Here is a 10,339-nt window from a genome sequence, read left to right on the forward strand (position 1 = left end):
ACAAAGAGAACCAGTGAAGCGACAAAAGCCGCAGATTCTGCAGCGAGTTATTGATGTAGAAATAAAAGATGAAGAAGAAGAAGAAGAAGAAGAAGAAGAATGAGTTATTGAAGGAATAAATGTTTTCTTACAACAAACATGAATATTATGACTCTATTGTATCATTAGTGTGTGTTGTTGTGATGTGTGACTCTATTGTATCATTAGTGTGTGTTGTTGTGATGTGTGACTCTATTGTATCATCAGTGTGTGTGTTGTTGTGATGTGTGACTCTATTGTATCATTAGTGTGTGTTGTTGTGATGTGTGACTCTATTGTATCATCAGTGTGTGTTGTTGTGATGTGTGACTCTATTGTATCATCAGTGTGTGTTGTTGTGATGTGTGACTCTATTGTATCATCAGTGTGTGTGTTGTTGTGATGTGTGACTCTATTGTATCATCAGTGTGTGTGTGTTGTTGTGATGTGTGACTCTATTGTATCAACAGTGTGTGTTGTTGTGATGTGTGACTCTATTGTATCATCAGTGTGTGTTGTTGTGATGTGTGACTCTATTGTATCATCAGTGTGTGTGTGTTGTTGTGATGTGTGACTATTGTATCATCAGTGTGTGTGTGTTGTTGTGATGTGTGACTCTATTGTATCATCAGTGTGTGTGTGTGTTCTTGTTGTGATGTGTGACTCTATTGTATCATCAGTGTGTGTGTGTGTGTGTGTTGTTGTGATGTGTGACTCTATTGTATCATCGGTGTGTGTTGTTGTGATATGTGACTCTATAGTATCATGAGTGTGTTTGTTGTTGTGATGTGTGACTATTGTATCATCAGTGTGTGTGTGTTGTTGTGATGTGTGACTCTATTGTATCATCAGTGTGTGTTTTTGTGAAGTGTGACTCTATTGTATCATCAGTGTGTGTGTGTGTTGTTGTGATGTGTGATTCTATTGTATCATCAGTGTGTGTGTGTTGTTGTGATGTGTGACTCTATTGTATCATCGGTGTGTGTGTGTTGTTGTGATGTGTGACTCTATTGTATCATCAGTGTGTGAGTGTGTTGTTGTGATGTGTGACTCTATTGTATCATCAGTGTGTGTGTGTTGTTGTGATGTGTGACTCTATTGTATCATCGGTGTGTGTGTGTTGTTGTGATGTGTGACTCTATTGTATCATCAGTGTGTGTGTGTTGTTGTGATGTGTGACTCTATTGTATCATCAGTGTGTGTGTGTGTTGTGATGTGTGACTCTATTGTATCATCAGTGTGTGTGTGTTGTTGTGATGTGTGACTCTATTGTATCATCAGTGTGTGTGTGTTGTTGTGATGTGTGACTCTATTGTATCATCAGTGTGTGTTGTTGTGATGTGTGACTCTATTGTATCATCAGTGTGTGTGTGTGTGTTGTGATGTGTGACTATATTGTATCATCAGTGTGTGTTGTTGTGATGTGTGACTATATTGTATCATCAGTGTGTGTTGTTGTGATGTGTGACTATATTGTATCATCAGTGTGTGTGTGTTGTGATGTGTGACTCTATTGTATCATCAGTGTGTGTTGTTGTGATGTGTGACTATATTGTATCATCAGTGTGTGTGTGTTGTGATGTGTGACTCTATTGTATCATCAGTGTTTGTGTGGTGTTGTGATGTGTGACTGTATTTTATCATCAGTGTGTGTTTGTGTTGTTATGATGTGTGACTCTATTCTGTCATCAGTGTGTGTGTTGTTGTGATGTGTGACTCTATTGTATCATGAGTGTGTTGTTGTGATGTGTGACTATATTGTATCATCAGTGTGTGTGTTGTGATGTGTGACTCTATTGTATCATCAGTGTGTGTGTTGTTGTGATGTGTGACTCTATTGTATCATGAGTGTGTTGTATGACTCTATTGTATCATCAGTGTGTGTGTGTGTTGTGATGTGTGACTCTATTGTATCATCAGTGTGTGTTGTTGTGATGTGTGACTCTATTGTATCATCAGTGTGTTTGTGTTGTTATGATGTGTGACTCTACTCTGTCATCAGTGTTTGTGTGGTGTTGTGATGTGTGACTGTATTTTATCATCAGTGTGTGTTAGTGTTGTTATGATGTGTGACTCTATTCTGTCATCAGTGTGTGTGTTGTTGTGATGTGTGACTCTATTGTGTCATCAATGTGTGTGTGTTGTTGTGATGTGTGACTCTATTGTATCATCAATGTGTGTGTGTTGTTGTGATGTGTGACTCTATTGTATCATCAGTGTGTGTGTGTTGTGATGTGTGACTCTATTGTATCATCAGTGTGTGTGTTGTTGTGATGTGTGACTCTATTGTATCATCAGTGTGTGTGTTGTTGTGATGTGTGACTCTATTGTATCATGAGTGTGTTGTTGTGATGTGTGACTCTATTGTATCATCAGTGTGTGTGTGTGTGTGTTGTGATGTGTGACTCTATTGTATCATCCGTGTTTGTGTGGTGTTATGATGTGTGACTGTATTTTATCATCAGTGTGTGTTTGTGATGTGTGACTCTATTCTGTCATCAGTGTGTGTGTTGTTGTGATGTGTGACTCTATTGTATCATGAGTGTGTCGTTGTGATGTGTGACTCTATTGTATCATCAGTGTGTGTGTGTGTGTGTTGTGATGTGTGACTCTATTGTATCATCCGTGTTTGTGTGGTGTTATGATGTGTGACTGTATTTTATCATCAGTGTGTGTTTGTGATGTGTGACTCTATTCTGTCATCAGTGTGTGTGTTGTTGTGATGTATGACTCTATTGTATCATCAGTGTGTGTGTTGTTGTGATGTGTGACTCTATTGTATCATGAGTGTGTCGTTGTGATGTGTGACTCTATTGTATCATCAGTGTGTGTGTGTGTGTGTTGTTGTGATGTGTGACTCTATTGTATCATCAGTGTGTGTTGTTGTGATGTGTGACTCTATTGTATCATCAGTGTGTGTGTGTTGTTGTGATGTGTGACTATTGTATCATCAGTGTGTGTGTTGTTGTGATGTGTGACTCTATTGTATCATCAGTGTTTGTGTGGTGTTGTGATGTGTGACTCTATTGTATCATCAGTGTGTGTTGTTGTGATGTGTGACTCTATTGTATCATCAGTGTGTGTGTTGTTGTGATGTGTGACTCTATTGTATCATCAGTGTGTGTGTGTGTGTTGTGATGTGTGACTCTATTGTATCATCAGTGTGTGTGTGTTGTGATGTGTCACTCTATTGTATCATCAGTGTGTGTGTGTCGTTGTGATGTGTGACTCTATTGTATCATCAGTGTTTGTGTGGTGTTGGGATGTGTGACTCTATTGTATCATCAGTGTGTGTGTTGTTGTGATGTGTGACTCTATTGTATCATCAGTGTTTGTGTGGTGTTGTGATGTGTGACTGTATTTTATCATCAGTGTGTGTTAGTGTTGTTATGATGTGTGACTCTATTCTGTCATCAGTGTGTGTGTTGTTGTGATGTGTGACTCTATTGTATCATCAGTGTGTGTGTTGTTGTGATGTGTGACTCTATTGTATCATGAGTGTGTCGTTGTGATGTGTGACTCTATTGTATCATCAGTGTGTGTGTGTGTGTGTTGTTGTGATGTGTGACTCTATTGTATCATCAGTGTGTGTTGTTGTGATGTGTGACTCTATTGTATCATCAGTGTGTGTGTGTTGTTGTGATGTGTGACTATTGTATCATCAGTGTGTGTGTTGTTGTGATGTGTGACTCTATTGTATCATCAGTGTTTGTGTGGTGTTGTGATGTGTGACTCTATTGTATCATCAGTGTGTGTTGTTGTGATGTGTGACTCTATTGTATCATCAGTGTGTGTGTTGTTGTGATGTGTGACTCTATTGTATCATCAGTGTGTGTGTGTGTGTTGTGATGTGTGACTCTATTGTATCATCAGTGTGTGTGTGTTGTGATGTGTCACTCTATTGTATCATCAGTGTGTGTGTGTCGTTGTGATGTGTGACTCTATTGTATCATCAGTGTTTGTGTGGTGTTGGGATGTGTGACTCTATTGTATCATCAGTGTGTGTGTTGTTGTGATGTGTGACTCTATTGTATCATCAGTGTTTGTGTGGTGTTGTGATGTGTGACTGTATTTTATCATCAGTGTGTGTTAGTGTTGTTATGATGTGTGACTCTATTCTGTCATCAGTGTGTGTGTTGTTGTGATGTGTGACTCTATTGTGTCATCAATGTGTGTGTGTTGTTGTGATGTGTGACTCTATTGTATCATCAATGTGTGTGTGTTGTTGTGATGTGTGACTCTATTGTATCATCAGTGTGTGTGTGTTGTGATGTGTGACTCTATTGTATCATCAGTGTGTGTGTTGTTGTGATGTGTGACTCTATTGTATCATCAGTGTGTGTGTGTTGTGATGTGTGACTCTATTGTATCATGAGTGTGTGTGTGTTGTGATGTGTGACTCTATTGTATCATCAGTGTGTGTGTTGTTGTGATGTGTGACTCTATTGTATCATCTGTGTGTGTGTGTGTGTGTTGTGATGTGTGACTCTATTGTATCATCAGTGTGTGTGTGTTGTGATGTGTGACTCTATTGTATCATCAGTGTTTGTGTGTTGTTGTGATGTGTGACTGTATTTTATCATCAGTGTGGGTTTGTGTTGTTATGATGTGTGACTCTATTCTGTCATCAGTGTGTGTGTTGTTGTGATGTGTGACTCTATTGTATCATCAGTGTGTTGTTGTGATGTGTGACTCTATTGTATCATCAGTGTGTGTGTGTGTTGTGATGTGTGACTCTATTGTATCATCAGTGTGTGTTGTTGTGCTGTGTGACTCTATTGTATCATCAGTGTGTGTGTGTTGTTGTGATGTGTGACTCTATTGTATCATCAGTGTGTGTGTGTGTGTGTGTTGTGATGTGTGACTCTATTGTATCATCAGTGTGTGTGTTGTTATGATGTGTGACTCTATTGTATCATCAGTGTGTGTGTGTGTTGTGATGTGTGACTCTATTGTATCATCAGTGTGTGTGTGTTGTGATGTGTGACTCTATTGTATCATCAGTGTGTGTGTTGTTATGATGTGTGACTCTATTGTATCATCAGTGTGTGTGTGTTGTTGTGATGTGTGACTCTATTGTATCATCAGTGTGTGTGTGTGTTGTTGTGATGTGTGACTGTATTGTATCATCAATGTGTGTTGTTGTGATGTGTGACTCTATTGTATCATCAGTGTGTGTGTGTTGTTGTGATGTGTGACTCTATTGTATCATCAGTGTGTGTGTTGTTGTGATGTGTGACTCTATTGTATCATCAGTGTGTGTGTTGTTGTGATGTGTGACTCTATTGTATCATCAGTGTGTGTGTGTTGTTGTGATGTGTGACTCTTTTGTATCATCAGTGTGTGTGTGTTGTTGTGATGTGTGACTCTATTGTATCATCAGTGTGTGTGTGTTGTGATGTGTGACTCTATTGTATCATCAGTGTGTGTGTTGTTGTGATGTGTGACTCTATTGTATCATCAGTGTGTGTGTGTTGTTGTGATGTGTGACTCTATTGCATCATCAGTGTGTGTGTGTTGTTGTGATGTGTGACTCTATTGTATCATCAGTGTGTGTGTTGTTGTGATGTGTGACTCTATTGTATCATCAGTGTGTGTGTGTTGTTGTGATGTGTGACTCTATTGTATCATCAGTGTGTGTGTGTTGTTGTGATGTGTGACTCTATTGTATCATCAGTGTGTGTGTGTTGTTGTGATGTGTGACTCTATTGTATCATCAGTGTGTGTGTGTTGTTGTGATGTGTGACTCTATTGTATCATCAGTGTGTGTGTTGTTGTGATGTGTGACTCCATTGTATCATCAGTGTGTGTGTTGTTGTGATGTGTGACTCTATTGTATCATCAGTGTTTGTGTGTTGTTGTGATGTGTGACTCCATTGTATCATCAGTGTGTGTGTTGTTGTGATGTGTGACTCTATTGTATCATCAGTGTTTGTGTGTTGTTGTGATGTGTGACTCTATTGTATCATCAGTGTTTGTGTGTTGTTGTGATGTGTGACTCTATTGTATCATCAGTGTTTGTGTGTTGTTGTGATGTGTGACTCTATTGTATCATCAGTGTTTGTGTGTTGTTGTGATGTGTGACTCTATTGTATCATCAGTGTGTGTGTGTGTGTTGTGATGTGTGACTCTATTGTATCATCAGTGTGTGTTGTTGTGTGTATACATGACAATGTTGTGTATACCAAGGGTGTGTGTGAAGCGTCAGTGCAGTAGAACTGTGGTAGTAGTGCTCGTAGCTAGTGCATGTTGCATGCCACTTCTGCTTGCTTCCTTCTGCTTTCAGCTACGGCCACCGGCTAGCCTCTGTCCGGGGTGAAAAGAGGAGCAGAATGTGTAAGTCTCCTCCTGCCGGTACATAGCCTCTCCACCACCAAGACTCCTACAGTGCCTCCTCGCGGCCACACACGGAAACTGGGTATCTCGCGGTCCCAGGCTAAACTGTAGGAGATCTCGGAGCAGCAGTGGGCCCTAGAGAGAAGGCGTGCAGGCCCATCGGTGTGTGGACACGCCCTGGCGCCTCTCAACCACTGCCCCAGCCTATGGGTAAATAGCATGGGCAGATGGGGCTCATAGCCATGGTAGGCAACCCATCTAGTAGAACGACACTTCGACCAAAAACCTGTGGAGATAACCCGCATCAGGCAGTCACCAACAGACCGGTGTTCTGGCAGCTTTCTGCAACTCTCTCCCACTGAAGGTCGTCGTGCTTCGCACGCCACTGGAGAATGTAGGGGGGAACCAAGACAGTGAGGGCAGAGACTGCGCGCCACTGCCCTCACTATAATCTATTCTCTTGCGCAGGCCTGCTCCAAATACCCCATCCCCACCCCACCCCATTCCCACCCCCCTATAAGAAGTCCTGCGGCGATAGGGAAGGGCGGTAGGTACAGGTCAGGATGTGACTGGGAGTATCTAGCCCAACCCTGCACGCTAGGCGGCGTGAGATAGATGGTCGCCGAGGAGTGGGATGGAACAGCGCTCCTCTCCGGCAGCTCCTCACGCGACTGAGCAGCTCCTCCCTGCTCACCCTGAGAGGGAGGGGCCTAGAAAAGGTGGCCTAAAAAAGGTCTGTTCCACTTAACCCGGGCAGCCTGCCGCAGCTGCCGGGTCATCCCTTTAAGCGGTCGAAAATATAAGCATAAGAAAACCCGCATCAATCTCACCATTGCAACCTGGAACGGCCGCACTCTTTTGGATGTGGGTGATGACTCCTATCGTCCCCGAAGAAGAACAGCGCTGGTTGCACACGAGCTGCAGAGATACAACATCGATATCGCAGCTCTTAGCGAAACCCGTTTCCATGGCGAGGATTCCATAACAGAGGTAGGAGAAGGCTACACCTTCTTCTGGAGGGGGCTTCCAGAAGGCTCCCGCCGCCTCCATGGTGTAGGTTTTGCTGTGCGCTCAAGCCTGCTTCAGAGAATTCCTGAATCCCCGACCGGCATCAGTGAAAGACTGATGACCTGGCGGATTCCACTCACCAACAACCGTCATGCCACTCTCATCAGTGCATACGCCCCAACACTGGATGCTGACCCTGAGTGCAAGGAACTATTCTATGCCTCCCTGCACTCCGCCATAAATAAAACCCCCCCTCCCGACAAGCTCATTCTCCTTGGGGATTTTAACGCGAGAGTGGGCTCTGACGGTGTGCTCTGGAAGGATGTGCTTGGGCAGCACGGTGTTGGTAAGCTCAATGAGAATGGTCTTCGCCTCCTCACTCTCTGCTCTGAGTATCGGCTGGTCATCACCAACACCTTGTTCCAAATGAAGAACAAATTCAAGACCTCCTGGCAGCACCCCCGCTCTAAACACTGGCACCTCCTTGATTATATCATTGTCCGCCAAGCTGACAGGAAGGAGGTGCGAGTCACCAGAGCCATGCGTGGAGCTGACTGTTGGACTGACCACCGCTTGATCAGAACCAAACTCACCCTGGAACTCTGTCCTCCACTGAGGAAAACACCACCCTGTAAGAAGCTCAATTGCGATGCACTGAAGTCCCCGAACTCAGTCAACCAGCTCAGGGAACAGATTGCTTTACAGCTGTCCAATCTCCCTGAAACACCAGTCGTTCCTGACATCAACTCTACCTGGAGCACTCTGCGCACTGCTATCTACCAGGCGGCAGTAGAGTCTGTAGGGTACACCAGACGGCGACACAAAGACTGGTTTGATAATAGCGCACCAGGTATCCACAACCTACTTCAGGCAAAGCACAAGGCCCTTGCAGCTCACCTTTCCAACCCCAAATCCACGTCGCTGAAGGCCCACTTCACCAACATTCGGACAGAAACCCAGCGCACCCTCAGAGCCATGGAGAATGACTGGTGGACAAAGAAAGCACATGAGATCCAGCATCACGCGGACACTAACAACTCCCACGCTTTCTATGACGCCATCAAGGTCATCTATGGCCCACAGAGGAAAAACATATCTCCGGTCAGATCAAAAGATGGTACCATCCTGTACAAGGACAAACAACAGATCCTGGACAGATGGGCTGAGCACTTCAACACCCTGCTGAACACCTCATATCCAACTAGGATGGACACACTTGCTGACCTCCCATGCCTCCCAACCGTCACAGATCTGGATTCCTCCCCCAGCTTTGCTGAAGTACGAAAAGCCATCGCTGGCCTGAAGAACAATAAGAGCCCGGGGCTTGATGGAATCCCGGCAGAAATACTGAAGCATGGCGGATACCTGCTCACCCGCAGACTACACCAACTGATCAGTACCATCTGGTCATCTGAAGTCATCCCGCAAGATTGGAAGGATGCCAACATCATCACAATCTTTAAGCGCAAAGGTGACAAAGCAGACTGCGGTAATAGCAGGGGCATTTCCCTCCTATCGGTTGCCGGAAAGGTGCTAGCACGGGTGATGCTCCTTCGACTAGCATCTCATGCTACTGATAACATCCTGCCCGAATCCCAGTGTGGTTTTAGGCAACAGCGCAGCACCACTGACATGATCTTTGTTGCTAGACAGGTACAGGAAAAATGCAGAGAACAATGCAAGGACCTGTACCTAGCTTTCATTGATCTGTCCAAGGCCTTCGACACAGTAAACCGGGAACTGCTCTGGGATGTGCTGGGGAAGCTGGGGGTTCCACCAAAGTTCAGGAACATCTTGCGGCAGTTCCATGATGGAATGCAAGCCTGTGTGTTGGCCAGCAGTCTCCCTTCTTCAGTGTGGATGTAGGGGTTAAGCAAGGGTGTGTCCTAGCCCCTACCATCTTCAACATTTTCCTCTCCACCGTCACCATCCTCTCTCACAAACTCCTGGACCCAGCAGATGGGGTACAGATACAGTACAGACTGGATGGCAACCTCTTCAATATTCGGCGCCTTCAAGCCTTCACCAAAACCACCAACCAACACATCTTAGAGCTACAGTATGCAGATGACTGTGCTCTCCTTGCCCACTCACCAGAATCCCTACAGCGTGCGTTAAACGTGGTCGCATCCATCTACAGCGCCATTGGTCTCCAAATCAACATCAGGAAAACACAGATAGTTGTCCAGGAGTTCACCCACCAAACACATGTGCGTACCTTCACCCTCGATCGTCCCTCACTTCACCTACCTAGGCAGCATTCTGTCCCCTTCCTGCAACATTGATGATGACATCCAGGTCCGAGTCGGTCTGGCCTCCGCTGCCTTTGGCAGGCTTAGATCCAGGGTATTCCACAACAGGAACCTCACCAGCTCCACCAAAGCAGCTGTGTACAAGGCGGTCTGCCTCTCTACACTGCTGTACGGGTCGGAAACCTGGACACCCTACCAGAGGCACATAAAAACACTAGAGGCCTTCCACATCCGCTGCCTTCAAAGGATCCTGGGTGTGTCCTGGGAAGACAGGGTGCCACATGCTGGTATTCTTGAACGGACCAACACACCTACCATCGCCGTGCTCCTTGCAAAGAAACACCTGCGCTGGGTTGGGCATGTGATCCGTATGCCTGCCCACCGCCTGCCCAGGCAAATCCTCTACGGCCAACTTCTGGACGGCCAGAGATCTGCTGGTGGTCCAAAAAAGCGGTTCAAGGACCATCTTAAAACCCTCCTGAAGCAGTGCAAAATTTCACCTGCAGCACTAGAGTCCCTGGCTGCTGATCGCTATACCTGGAGTTCCTCCTGCCACCAGGGAACTGCTCACCTTCAGGAGCAAGCCACAGAGAGGAGGATACGGCGACGTGCACTGAGGCATCAGCCTGCTACAGGGCCCACACCCTCCAGTGCTACGTACCTCTGTCCCTCCTGTGGCAAAACCTGCGGATCCCGCATCGGCCTGCACAGTCACATGGCTATGG

This window comes from Callionymus lyra, chromosome 8 (genome assembly GCF_982586985.1).
Source record: "Callionymus lyra chromosome 8, fCalLyr1.hap1.1, whole genome shotgun sequence".
Taxonomy (NCBI): Eukaryota; Metazoa; Chordata; class Actinopteri; order Syngnathiformes; family Callionymidae; genus Callionymus; species Callionymus lyra.